Source organism: Chiloscyllium plagiosum, unplaced genomic scaffold (genome assembly GCF_037043375.1).
Source record: "Chiloscyllium plagiosum isolate Xiang-an unplaced genomic scaffold, Cpla_swu_hap1 HiC_scaffold_4, whole genome shotgun sequence".
NCBI lineage: Eukaryota > Metazoa > Chordata > Chondrichthyes > Orectolobiformes > Hemiscylliidae > Chiloscyllium > Chiloscyllium plagiosum.
The window spans coordinates 125,868,466-125,883,397 of record NW_028270142.1 but is presented as its reverse complement, the minus strand read 5'-3'; positions in this window follow the sequence as shown (position 1 = coordinate 125,883,397).

The following is a 14,932-nucleotide window of genomic DNA, read 5'->3' as shown; positions in this document are numbered from 1 at the left end:
CCCATCTCCTGCGATTCCACACATAGACAGCCTTGTTGATCTTTAAGGGGCCCTATTCTCCCCCAGTTACTCTTTTGCCCTTAATGTATTTATGGAATCTCTTTGGATTCTCCTTAACTCTACTTGCCAAAGCCATCTTACATCCCCTTTTTGTCCTTCTGATTTCCCTCGAGTATAATGCAATTGCCTTTTACTCCTAGAGTATAACATTTAATTGTAATATTTCTTAATAGTCTGAATTAAAGGTAGCTTGTAGTAATTAACACACACCAATATCATGAAAAAGATAGTGTAGATGACAGAAAACCTCATCTGAGATGTAGATGTTAAGGAGGTTCTTAAAACGGGAGAGAACAATGGCAAGGTGAAGAGATTAAAGGAGGAGATTAAATAGTTTTGACCTTAAGGAATTGAAGGCACAGCCTTCAGCCATGGAACAATTAAATTCAGGATTGTGCAAAAGTCAAGAATTAAAGGAGTCCAGAGAGATCTTGGACTGTTGTAGAGCTGGAGAAGCTTATAGAAGTATGGATATATGAGGAAATGGAGGAATTTAAAAACAAGTGCTAAAACCAAAACCTTGTTGAATTATGTTATCAAACATAAGAGTGATTGGCATTGTTTTTTCCAATACATAGTTAAATGTAATTGATAATCAAATTTGAACAAACTGCATGACAAATGAGAGATAGTAGAATGGCTTGGTTGCTCTTCGGATGCAAGGAACATTTGATGGTAACAAGTGGCATTAAAATTCTCACAAAAAAAGTCTTTCGAATTTATGATTCAGAAAGGATTACCTTCCAATAAAGTGTCCAAAACTTTATACTGTACATGAAAGCCCTCCATTTTATCATGGCAATTGCATCATATGCCAATCCACCATAATTATCCTAATGACTTGCCATATTTCAGGTCTGTCTTTTACATTTATAAGTCTGTTGCATTATTTATCTAATGTCTGTCACAAGATCTAATTTGAAAACAAAACTTCTATATAGTTTTTCTTCTATTTTCAAATACTTACCTATAAATGCAAAATAGTAAATGAGCCAGCATAGATGTTTGTAGCACCACAACACTCACAATTAAAAAAGTAATCTAGCTTAGCCCTGCTTTTTATTTCCTATTGCCTTACCCATCTCTCTATCCATTGACTTTATCATTACTCAGTCACCTTGGTCCAAATCAAACCAATATTAATAAGATGAAAATCTCACTGACTATAATAAATAGCACCTTCAACTCTCCTGGCTTCTCTTCAAATTTAAGTTAGAATGGCTCAGTGGTTAGCACTGCTGCCCCACAGCACCAGGTCCCAGGTTCGATTCCAGCCTCAGGCAATTGTCTGTGTGGAGTTTGCACATTCTCCCCGTGTCTGCATGGGTTTCCTCTGGGTACTCCGGTTTCCTCCCACAGTCCAAAAAGGATGTGCAGGTCAGGTGGATTGGCCATGCTAAATTGTCCATCGTATTAGGTGCATTAGTCAGAGGGAAATGGGTCTGGGTGGGTTACTGTTCAGAGGGTTGGTGTGGACTGGTTGGGCCGAAGGGCCTATTTCCACACTGTAGGGAATCTAATGTAAATTCTGAACAAAATTTGTTCAAGTAATGTTAAATGATCACCACTTGGGTTCACTGGAGGTCTCAATCTGAAGCTGAAACAGTCTCACCGTATTGGGCAAAGTTAAGAGAGAAGCTTTTCTGTCTTTCTAACCTTGTTATGTTTGACCTGGGAGTACATGTTGGTGACATTTTTTTTGCTGAAATAAGTAATTCTACTTGATCAGCAAAATATTCCCCAGAAAGTTCAAAGCAGATCTATATTGAAGCAAGCTTCAAACATAACTTCAAACCAGTGGCACTTTAGATCCAGTTATCAGAAATTCCAATAACCCAGTGCAGGCTTGAGGATTTTAAATTAAATATTTAGAACCAAGGTAGGAAGCACACAAAACATCAGTAAATATCTGTAAGCAACAGTAAAAAATAAAATGCTAGTACAATCCTGACAATTTGGGTTGAGCTAACCCTGGGATAGTTTTTCATGAATTAGGGATTATTTTTGTTTCCAGTCTCTGCCAGTTCAGTGTTGAACCCAGTTCACTGTTGAACCCATTCTGTGTGTGTTTCGACAATCGTTTTTTCATGACATCTTACTGTGCATAAGGAGGACATTCTGCTCACCTTGTGCTGACTGGTCAAAAGAGATATTCACTTCATCCCACTCCTTCATTCTCAGGTCATAGTACTGCAAAGGTTTTGTTTCCCCATTTAAATTATCATGCCACCCCACTGCCCTGTCTTCAAGAAATGCTTTAAATTTTGAGAAATGTGAAACTGAAACCAAATGTTCAAGGAAGAGGGAACCACTTGTCTTTTTGCAGATGAAGAAATGGTAATGGATATTGTGTCAATCATTTGAGTTTACATCTTTTCGATTTGATTTGATTTAATTTGATTTATAGTTGTCACATGTCCCTAGATATAGTGAAAAGTTATTTTGTATTGTACAGGCAGATCATACCATATAAAGTACATTTGGGCAACAGAGTCGAGAGTGTGGAGCTGGAAAAGCACAGCAGGTCAGGCAGCATCCGAGAAGCAGCAAAATAGACGGTTCGGGCATAAGCCCTTCATCAGGAATGAGGCTTGTGGGCCAGGGGACTGAGAGATAAATGGGAGGGGTGTGGGATTGGGGGGATGGTGGCTGAGGGGGAAGGTAGCTGAGAATGTGATTAGGACAACAGAACAGAGCAAGGAATACAATATTACGGCTGCAGAGAAGGTGCACAAAGAGTGAGATCACCATTTAGTACCTGGAGTAACATTTACATTTTTGGTCTCTATATTTAAAATAAGAGAGAAGGATGTTTGTAACAGAGGTAGGGAAGGTTCACCTGACTGACATTTGTGACAGAGGAGTTATGACCAAAGGTGGGGATATGCTGGTCCTGTATCCTTTGCAGTTTAGAATAATGGAAGGTCCTGAGGGGATTTGACAGTGTGGATACTGAAAGGATGTGTACAATTGTGAGTGAAATTACAGCTGGGGAATACAGCTTAAATAGAAGAGGTCTCCCTTTTAAGTTGGAAATTAGGGGAATGTATTTTCTTCCCAAGGGTCAAAAGATCTTTGGAACTCTCTTTCCCGAAAACCAGATAGTGTGATGCGAGATAGATCCTTGATCAACAAGGAAGTTCAGGGTGTTGGGATAGGTAAAAATCTGATAAGCCATGATCCACCTCATGACCTTATTGAATAGCAGAGAAAGGACAGAGGGCCAAAATATTCATTCTGCACCTGATTCATGCACTTGTGTTTATATTCATGTATAAATGCATCCTGGTGACATAAGAAAAGCAGTGATAGCCCTCAGATGCAATCACAATGTAAAAGTAAAGCATGAATTTATGAAATGCCTTTCAGATCATCCTGACATCCAAAGTGTCACATTAATGCAAGTCATTGTTTTGGGAAAAATAACAGTATAGCCATTTTAGTGATTATTAGTGGGGCCAATATTTACATAGCTAGATCATACAGCAGCTATGGGGAGAGCGACCATTTTTCTGATTTGGTGGGTGCTTGTCAATGAATGCTCTTTGGTCAGCCTAAGCTCGCTGTGTTTCTGTAAGAAAAGAGCCAAAGATTTATTTTGCAGTCATCCGCAAAAGGCAGATGAGGTTTTGGTTGAGTGTTTCATCAAAAAGACAGCGGCTCAACATTAAAGTACACCCTAGGGCCAGCCTAGCTTGTGTGTTAAAGTCTTGGACTCAGACTTCGACACAAAAGCTTACTAAACTATAAAGAGCAGTGCTAATCCACTCTGCTTCCAACTCCTATCCGTCTAATCGATAACTTTCAATTATACATTCCACCTGTTAAGCAGAAGTGAAAAGGTAACCATTCAGATTTACATCATTCCTAACAAGGAAACTATTAGGAAAATGATGATTAATTTTTTTCTCTTAAGGTAACATTCCATCACTTTTTGATGGTTCAGAATTAGGGAGGTTGAGCCTCTTTAAATTTTGTGAACATCTGTTCATGGGGGTAGATGGGATATATGTTTTCCACATACGTAATTGACAAGTGGCAAGAGATAAAATGAATTATCCAGTTGACGTAAAAGCAACAAAGCTTTACTCTGGATGTTAAAAGGTAACTATGTGTACAGAATGATTAGTGAGTGATTATTTCATAGTTTTATTCCATTCTCCCTTCTCTAAAGTATATTGGCACGTTTGCTCAGTTAAAATTGTTATAGAAATGCAAATTGTTTTAAAAGAAGTCAACTCTCTAAGTACCACTGACTTCCTGCAATGTTCCATACACCCCAATCTTACCTTCTTCATTTTTTTCTGTTTCTGAAAGTTATTGTTTATTCTGAAATATTGTTCCACAGGTGCTGCTACCACCTATTGCTTCATTCAAGGGGAGATTCTTAATGTGACATTCTTGATACCATTGAGTATCAATAGTGTATTCACCTGCAAAAGTCATAATTGTCAAAGCTAATCTTCTGTTCATAGAATATCCATGCATAAGCATTCTTCAGATTGGACCATTGGACAGAATAAGGAAGAAGCATCCTGGTTCTCTGTTTTATAGTGACTATTAATTATGTCAAACCATTCCTCAGCTGAGCAATCAAACCATCAGGCCCATTCCATTTGCAGATTCCTGCCACTGGCAAGTTCCCCACCTGACTAAACTCCCAAAATGAAAATATTTCTTCTTCAATATTCTGTGATCATCAAAGGTAACTTCAGAATATTCTCTCATGCTTGTATCCACCCTAATTGACGGTAATCTATTCATTCTCACAGGCAATAGTCTATCTACAGTGGAAGACAATCATCCTGCCTTAAGGAATACTTTCTCATCTTAACCATGAATAAATATTGCGATGTCATTTTAATGGGAAATCAGATCAGTAAATTGCAGCACAAATGGCTCTGAAAGGTCATTTTCATGATGCAATTCCTTATAATGAGCAGTCCTACTCACTGCCATTTATATCAGACTCATGGGTTGCTTTTGAAGGTGATTTTTTTTTCCCAGCGCTGAATAATTCTTAATTATGAATGGGAGTACAGAAAAAAATATTCCATATAACAGCAAGCACCTCTGTCTGATTATGACATTTTTCAAGGTCATTCTCTACTTGTTAAAGCTTGTTTTCTCTCGCCATTGGATTAATGATAAAAGCAGGGATTGTAACAGCCCTTTGGAGATGGGCTGCAAGGCAGAAGGAATGGCAAAGTGGCAACCAGACTTTATTTTGGGGAGAAGCTTGACAAATTCCCATCGCCATTTGATAACTCTCAAATGAGAGATCAGTTGGGCCAGTTTATGAAATGCTAGCCAAGTTATGCCTACACCAGTGTTGGAGCAGTCCACTGTCGCATTTGTAGAGCATCAGGTACATCTCTTTCCTGCAGTTTTCCCATCCCAGCAAAGGTTCTCCATGCAGCAATGTCTACAAATTCCCTCCCTAGCTCTAACACTACCACCGAGGCCTTCAATCTTCTGAATTCTGGCAGTGGTGTACCCTACCCTGACCTTGGCACATTATAGAAACTTCCTATCCATGCTTCTAGTCTCAGTAAAGATGATCATATCAATAAATATTGATTGTTGTAAAAGATCTGTCTGCTTTACAATGTAGGAAAGAAAATCCATGGTCATTACGCAGTCTGGCCTGCATGTGACTCTGGACCCTTGGCAATGTGGAGGACTCTTAATTGCCCTTTTAAATGTCCTAACAACCTGTTCAGGTGAAGGGCAGTTGTGAATGAATGATAAATACTGTCTACTATGTTCAGTATTATACAGTTGAGCCACCAGAAATTCCATAGTCTGGTGTTTCCCTAACTCTCTCAAAATTAAGTAGCAGCTCTGATAACATAGTCAATGGCAGCTTTAGCATGTTCACTAGGTCTCCAGAGAAGCTGATTAATGACCTGGATTCCACACTTTGTAATTTAAAGGAGTTAAAAATGATCTTGTATTGTATGATTCTTATAGGATAATTCTCAGCACCTCCCCATACTCATTTCCAACCCACCTTCTTCCTATTTAGAGATATGGACAAATTGCAGATTATGTGTACATTATCAATAGGGCCTTTTTAAATTTATATGCGGATTAATAAGCATCATGAATAATGGTAGGTCGAGGAGAGCAATAACCCTCATTTAATATTGAAAAAAATCTTCAAGCGCTGAATATTGAGTGAGACTATTGCCATGGAAATGGATATATCTGGCTTTGGAATGTGCGTTTCAGGCATCTCTTAACCAATGTGACTGTTCCAACATCGTTAAAGTCCCTCTTCATTGATCAAGCCTGAAAGCAATTGCTCATAATGTAAAGCAGAGCTGGAAATTCTAACAGTAGTACATAAGCTGCTTGTGAAAATGAACTGACATTCAGACAGTCCTGCTCTGGTTATTCATTTTATTTCATGGTAGTGCAATAATATTCTCGATTTCAAGTACTCATGAGTTAAAGCCAACATAAAACATTTAAAATGCAGAAGTAGGCTACTCAGCCCCCTAGAGCCTGCTCTGCCATTCAATGAGATCATAGCCCATTTAATTATAACATGTTTCCATTTAGCCACAATAACCTTACACTCCCCTGGTTATCGAGAAATATTTAAAGACTCTTCTTTCACCACCATTTGATAAAGTGCATTTGAAAGGCATATAAACCACTGGTGAGAAAACATTTCTGCTCATTACTGTCTCAAAAAGTCAACTCCTAACAGTTGCACAGCGACCCCTCATTCTAGATTATCCCCCAAGAGGAAACATTCTTTCCACATCCATTGTAAACATCCCTCAGGATCAGGATGTTTCAATTGAGTTGTCTCTTACTCTTCTAAACTCTATCCTGTCCGATCTTTCTTCATAACTCAATCCACCCATTGCAGGTATGAGTAAAACTCATCTGAGCTGATTCCAATGCATTTACATGGCTTCTTATACAAAGATTTCAATAATGTATCACAGTTCACCGGATGTGCTCCCACCAGATACCTGTATACCTGTAGCTTATATACGGACCTGTGAATCAGGAGCAAGATTTGTCTCATTAGCTTCTCAACGAGGTGAAAGTGAGGACTGCAGATGCTGGAGATTAGAGTCAAGAGTGTAGTGCTGGAAAAGCACAGCAGATCAGGCAGCATCTATGGAGCAGGAGAGTCGACGTTTCGGGCAAGAGCCATTCATCAGGAAGTCAACCTGCTCCTCGGATGCTCCCTGACCTGCTGTACTTTTCCAGCAGTACACTCTTGACTCTTTAGCTTCTCGAGCCTGTCCTGTTACTGAATAAGTGGTCTAATAGTAACCTCAAATCCACATTTCTCTTCCCTCTGATAACCATTCACGCCATTTTTTACAAAAATCTGTCTGTCTCTGCCTTAAAAACACTTAAGGACTCTTTGTGCACAAACCTTTTCCAGAAGAGTTCCAAGCATTCACAACCCTCTTGGAGAAAGAAATGTATCTAATATCCATTTTAAATGGACAATCTTCACTCACTACTTTATATTCAATTCCTCTTGCAATAAACAATAAAATTCTTCTAGGAATAAAAGAAATGTGCTGGAGAAACTCATTAGCTTTTCTAATTACTTATGATTTGGAGATGCTGGTGTTGGACTGGGGTGTACAAAGTTAAAAATCACACAACACCAGGTTATAGTCCAACAGGTTTAATTGGAAACACACTAGCTTTCGGAGCAACGCTCCTTCATCAGGTGATAGTGGAGGGCTCGATCGTAACACAGAATTTATAGCAAAAATTTGCAGTGTGATGTAACTGAAATTATACATTGAAAAATTGATTGTCTGTTAAGCCTTTCATCTGTTAGAATACAGTGATAGTTTCACTTCTTTCATGTGTAAATCACAAAACCCTTTTTTTTAAAGTTGCATTCTCGGGTTAGCTGTCAACAATGGTGAGAGCTAGACAATATGTTGAAGGTGTTAGCCCCCTGTGTTCTCTGTCTATGATCTGATGTTTAGATTGATTCTAACCTAAAAAGTGAGATAACAGAGTTTTACATAAATTCATGCAGTTTTTGAGCTCAGAGTTCGACATGAATGTATGCAGTTTTTGAGCAAAGTGCAATGTAACTCTGCAAGTACAAATTCACAACACAAAATATATGTATGCATGTGGGTCTTTGTCTGTCTGTGTGTGTGTCTGTCTGGGATGGGGGTTGTGAGTGTGAGAAAGTGTGTGTGTGTAGTGAGTGCAGAGTGTCTTAAGTCTGTGAGAGGGTGCATGTGTGAGTGTGGGAGTATGTGTGTCTATAAGGGTGTGTGTGGGTGCCTGTGTGCGCGTCTGTGTGTACCTGTGTCTGTGTATATGTGAGAGTGTGTGTATGTAGGAATATCTGTGTGTGTGTAGTGCAATGGTGATCACCTGTAATGTGACATGAACCCAAGGTCCCGGTTGAGGCCCTCCCTATGGGTACCGAACTTAGCTATCAGCCTCTGCTCGGCCACTTTCCTCCCAGTTGAGGTCCTCCCTATGGGTACCGAACTTAGCTATCAGCGTCTGGAAAGTGGCCGAGCAGAGGCTGATAGCTAAGTTCGGTACCCATAGGGAGGGCCTCAACCGGGACCTTAGGTTCATGTCACATTACAGGTGATCACCATTGCACTACACACACACAGATATTCTTACATACACACACTCTCACATACACACAGACACAGGTACACACAGACACCCACACACACCCTTATAGTCACACACACTCCCACACTCACACATGCACCCTCACACAGACTTAAGACACTCTGCACTCAGGACACACACACGCACTTTCTCACACTCACAACCCCCACCCCAGACAGACATACACACACAGACAAAGACCCACATGCACACATATATTTTGTGTGGTGAATTTGTACTTGCAGAGTTACATTGCACTTTGCTCAAAAACTGCATACATTCATGTAGAACTCTGAGCTCAAAAACTGCATGAATTTATGTAAAACTCTGTTATCTCACTTTTTAGATTAGAATCAATCTAAACATCAGCTCATAGACAGAGAACACAGGGGGCTAACACCTTCAACGTATTGTCTAGCTCTCACCATTTTTTAGATTAGATTTAGATTAGATTAGATTAGATTAGATTACAGTGTGGAAACAGGCCCTTCGGCCCAACAAGTCCACACCGACCCGCCGAAGCGAAACCCACCCATACCCCTACATTTACCCCTTACCTAACACTACGGGTAATTTAGCATGGCCAATTCACCTGACCCTGCACATCTTTGGACTGTGGGAGGAAACCGGAGCACCCGGAGGAAACCCACGCAGACACGGGGAGAACGTGCAAACTCCACACAGTCAGTCGCCTGAGTCGGGAATTGAACCCGGGTCTCTGGCGCTGTGAGGCAGCAGTGCTAACCACTATGCCACCGTGCCGCCCATTGTTAACAGCTAACCCGAGAATGCAACTTTAAAAAAGGATTTTGTGATTTACACATGAAAGAAGTGAAACTATCACTGTATTCTAACAGATGAAAGGCTTAACAGACAATCAATTTTTCAATGTATAATTTCAGTTACATCACACTGCAAATTTTTGCTATAAATTCTGTGTTACGATCGAGCCCTCCACAATCACCTGATGAAGGAGCGTTGCTCCGAAAGCTAGTGTGTTTCCAATTAAACCTGTTGGACTATAACCTGGTGTTGTGCGATTTTTAACTAATTACTTACTGTACCTATATGTTTCAATTGTGTACATACCCAGAATCACAGAAAAAAAAAGCTATTATGGTGTAGAAAGAGTCTATTTGGCCCATCATTCTTGCACCATCTCTCCTACGGAGTCTAGCTCTGTTATCTAGAGGCAAACTCTTGCTTTTTTCCATATCGCAGCGCACAATTACTATCCATTTACTATATAATTAATGCCTTCAATGTCGCAATTGATGCTTCCTCCACCACGTTCTCAAGCAATGTATTCCATATCTTTACTCACTGTGTGAAAAGGGTTTTTTCTGTCATCATCATTTCTTCACTTGTCCATCACTTTAAAACCAATATCACCCTGACCTGCAAATCATCTCATTAACCACCCTCGTGGACAACTACTCACGCAGACTTGTACCTGCTCCAACCCTTTAGACATCAACCAATTCCACACTCTTTGACCACCCCAACTATCCCTCAGTTCCAACATCACACCCTCACCCCTGACCTCTCATTGATCCAGCCTCTTTCAGACCCAATACAACCTTCTCAAACAACAAACAAAATTCCCCAATTATGCACTGCAAGCCCACCACCACACTCCACTACCCCCACTCCAACACTCACAATCTACCTTAAATCCTTACCATCTGTTTGCGATCCGTCACCCTCTTGGCAGTCTGCCTGCTCATCCACATTACATCCAACACCAACTGACCTAACAACTTAACCCCTCACTCACCTTGCACTTGCATTCCTTCACCCACCTGGCAGCCATTCCTAACCTACGTGGCACCTCTATGCCGCACCCAACTGCTACCGTACATGTCACCAGTCTGGTAGCCATACCCCTCTCACCCATCTGACACTCTAACCCACCTCCGACATCCTAACACAATACCCATCTGCCAACCTGGCCAAGCACCCTCGTGCCTTACTTACCTTGCGCACTTAACTACTCTTATTTGTTGTCAATGTGGCTTATTTCACAATATTCACTGTTGCTAAACAGACAGTATTTCAGCACCTATCCATTTTGGTGAAGGCTGTAAGGCACCCTGAATTCATTAACAATGTTTCAATTGACATGACTCCTGGAATTGAGATCTACCTGAAAAACTGGACAAAGAAAGGCAATTGAAAATCTTAGTCAAAAATAAAGATTCAGAACAGCAAGGAGGATTCGGGCTAACATGCTTATTTTTCATTCCTTGTCTTCTTTTTATTTATACAATGATTTATTGAATCTAAATACATTTAACTGGTTTCACTGCTTTGTAAAGTGGTTCTGATTGTGGAATAGTGTTTTCTTTCTTTTCAGACTTTTGTCAGTCCTTTACATTGTACAGGTTGATTAAAAGTATCACCAACCTCTGAAGGGCTCTCAGGCGTACGAAATTATGAGAGGTATGGTTTAGGTAGATTATGAGAAGCTTTTCGTATGGCAGGCATATCTAAGACCTGTGGGCTTAAGTTTAAGGTGAAACATAATTGTTTTAGGGATGATGTGAGGAAACCTTTTTTCACCCAGAGGATGGTAGAAATGTGGAACATGCTGCCTGAGAGAATGGTGCAGGCAGATAATCTCATAGCATTTAAGAGGTAGTTTAACAAGCACGTAAAACATGAGGGTAAAATAGACTATGGATCAAGTGCAGGAAAATGAGATTGGTATAATTTGGGATTTGTTGGTTGGCATACACACGGTGAGCCAAAAGGTCTGTTTCTTATCCTGTATGTTGCTATTACTCTCATGCTGTTGTGATACACTCTGTTGTCCTCACCTCTGAGCCAGGAGACCCAGCTTTAACCCCCATCTGCTCCAGAAATGTGTACAAACACTTCTGAACAGGTTGATTAGACAATATCTACACTGATATTAGTTCTTGCTTCTTCCATTGTTTTGCCTATATTTGAAATAAAATGGCCTCAGCTTCACTGCATTTTTGGTATTTTCCAGCAATGCCCTCTCGATTTCTTTTCTCGGTGTATGCAGCCTGTTCATTCCAATGCACACACTGTATCTTACAATGGACAAGTTGTGAATGGCTTGCAGTACTTCCCCTGTTGCTGGATGGCCATATGTGTACATGCAATTTACAGATTTACAGTCAGTGTTAACTTATAAAAAGAAAATGATGGAAATACTCAGCAGGTCTGGCAGAGAAGCAGAATTAAAATTCAGGTCTAAGAGCCATCATCATGAGTTCTAATGTGCTATAGGCAACATTATCTTGACACAATAGTGCTGGGAATCTCTTTAACTGCTATGATCACCATAGTAATGTGACTTGCACTATGTCATAGAATCGTAGAGATGTACAGCATGGAAACAGACCCTTCAGTCCAACTTGTCCATGCCGACCAGATAACCAAACCTAATCTAGTCCCATTTGCTAGCACTTAGCCCATATCCCTCTCAACCCTTCCTGTTCATTTACCCATCCAAATACCTTTTAAATGCTGCAACTGGACCAGCCTCTGAAACTTCCACTGGCAGCTCATTCTATATGGGCACAACCCTCTGCGTGAAAAAGATCCTTTTTATGTCTTTCCCCTCTCACCCTAAACCTATGCCCTCTGGTTCTGGACTCTCCCACCCCAGGGAAAAGACTTTCTCTATTTATCCTATCCATGCCTCTCTTTGAGGTTACAAACCTCTGTAAGGTAATCTCTCAGCCTCCTGCACTCCCAGGAAAACAGCCTAAGGCTATTCAACCTCTCCCTGTAGCTGAAATCCTCTAACCTTGGTAACATCCTTGTAAATCTTTTCTGAACCCTTTCAAGTTTCACAACATCCTTCTGATAGGAAGGAGACCAGAATTGCACACAATATTCCAAAAGTGGCCTTACCAATGTCCTGCATAGCTGCAACATGACCTCCCAACTCCTATACTCAATTCTCTGACCAGTAAAGGAAAGCAAACCAAATGCCTCCTTCACTATCCTATCTATGTGTAACTTTACTTCCAAGGAGCTATGACCCTGCACTCCAAGGTCTCTTTGTTCAGCAACATTCCATAACACATGACATTTTGAATTACTGCCCAAGAAGAGAAATGATTAATAATATGTCTAAATAAGTATGGTGTGCAATTTGGAGATTTATTTGGAGGTAATAGTTTTTCCAATTTACGACCACTCTTGGTAGAAGGTGCATCGCTGGGATATGTTGTTGAAGCAACATTGAGGAGCTGCTACAATGCATCCATACACATTGCTGAATAGTGATGAACAGTTCAACGTGAGTTCACAATGATTGTGACCAGGTTACTAATTTAGAAGAAAATTAGAAAACGACATGATAATGGTCTGGCCTGATCTTCATGAATATGGGATTCTGAAGAACAGTCATATTGGACCCCAAATATTATTGATGTTTCTCTCTCCACACGTTCTGCCAGGCCTGATGAGTTTCTCCAGCATTTTATATTTTTAATTCAGATCTCCAGCATCTCTAGTCCTTTGCTTTTATTCACACATATGATAAGTACAGAAAGAAGCCATTGTACAGAGATCAGGAGAAGAAATATTTTTCGCATTTTCTCCAGATCATGTTTCACTAAAGGACATTTCTATCTGAGGAACAGGCTTTGAACAATAACGCCTCTACTGGCTGGGATTGTACCTTGAAACCTCAGGTCACCCAAAGACCTGAGACTGGATGTCCCTGACCATTGAAGTGTTCCCCAACTGGAAGGGAATGCCCTTGTCTGGCGATTGTTGTATAGTGTCCACTCATCTGTTGATGTAGCGTCTGCTTGGTCTCACTTATGTACTATGCCTCAGGGTCTACTTTAGAAATAGAAGCAGTCTGTCTCAAGATTGGGATACAGACAGATTCTAACCTCATTTCTTTAAAGTATTGCCTGAGCTGAGATGCCACCTTTTTTAATAAAACCGTAAGTTATTTCGGCAATGTGACCGCAAAGAAGTTCTGGGATTTACATATTAATAAATCAAAACCTACAACCCAATCCAAAAGATGAACAACTTAACAGCAATCTAAGTTTGTTCAATATATCATATCAGTTGCATGACACTATAGTTTGTGCTATAAATTCTGTGTCTTATGATCCTGCCCCTTGAGCTACCTAACAGAGAAGCAGCACTCCGAAAGCTAGCACTTCCAAATAAACCTGTTGGGCTATAACATGGTGTTGTGTGATTTTTTTAATGATGTTATTGAGCTTCAACACAAAATGGCAGTAGGTCATTTGACTTGGGGTTAGTGGGAGAGTGGGATTAGGTCAGCACCATCTAAATCAAATTTCTTCATATCATCATTTATTACTTAAACCAAGGATTGTTGTTCAGCAAACACTAGCACGAGGTTCTGGCCAATTCTCTAACCCAGCTATGTGAGCAAGTGAATCATGTCATTGCTCTGGTACTAAGTAAAGAAGACCAGATGAATGCTACGTAGGAACAAAATACTGCAGATTCTGGAATCTGTACTGAAAATAAAAATGCTAGAGATCACAGAGGATCAGACAGCATCCGTGGAGAGAGAGTGCAAGCTAACATTTCAAGTCTAGGTGACTCGTCATCTCCCCCCCAAACCCAGCCCTTGCCATTCGTTCACCATACTTCCTGACCTTCCCCTCTCTGAGGCTAAACGTACTGTCCTCAACAAAGAACTCAGCTTCATACTCTTACATCCCCACTTGAATGAATTTCAGACAAGCAATATGCTAGATTGTACATTCAATGTATATCATAATGATCTTTTGAAGTAATGCTGGTGGGGTTTCTTCCTGCTATTGACTACATGGCACATGGCAATCGTTCAGGCCTCCATTCATGGAAGAAATGGACAGCCTTCAGACCATTCATACAGGGATTGCACATCCATGGTGAAGAGCTGAGGCCAGGAAAATGAAAACTATGGAACTGATGTACCCTCCTTGGTACCTTCCCATTCAACCAGAGAAGGTGTGATACTTGTCCTTTTACTACTTCCTTCATTGCTTATTAGAACCCCCAAGCATAAATTATTGTAAAGTAGTGGTTTACTTGTACCTCTTACAAGTTAGCAACAAGTATTTGTTGCTCAAAGTGAACAGACTTAGGTAATTGTTTCGCAGAGTGTTTCACTCTCTGTCTGTCAGAATGAACGTGACTTTCCTATTGCTTGCCACTTCAATGGGCCATCTTACTGTTGGGCTCGCATTTCCATTGTATGTGTGCTTCAGTG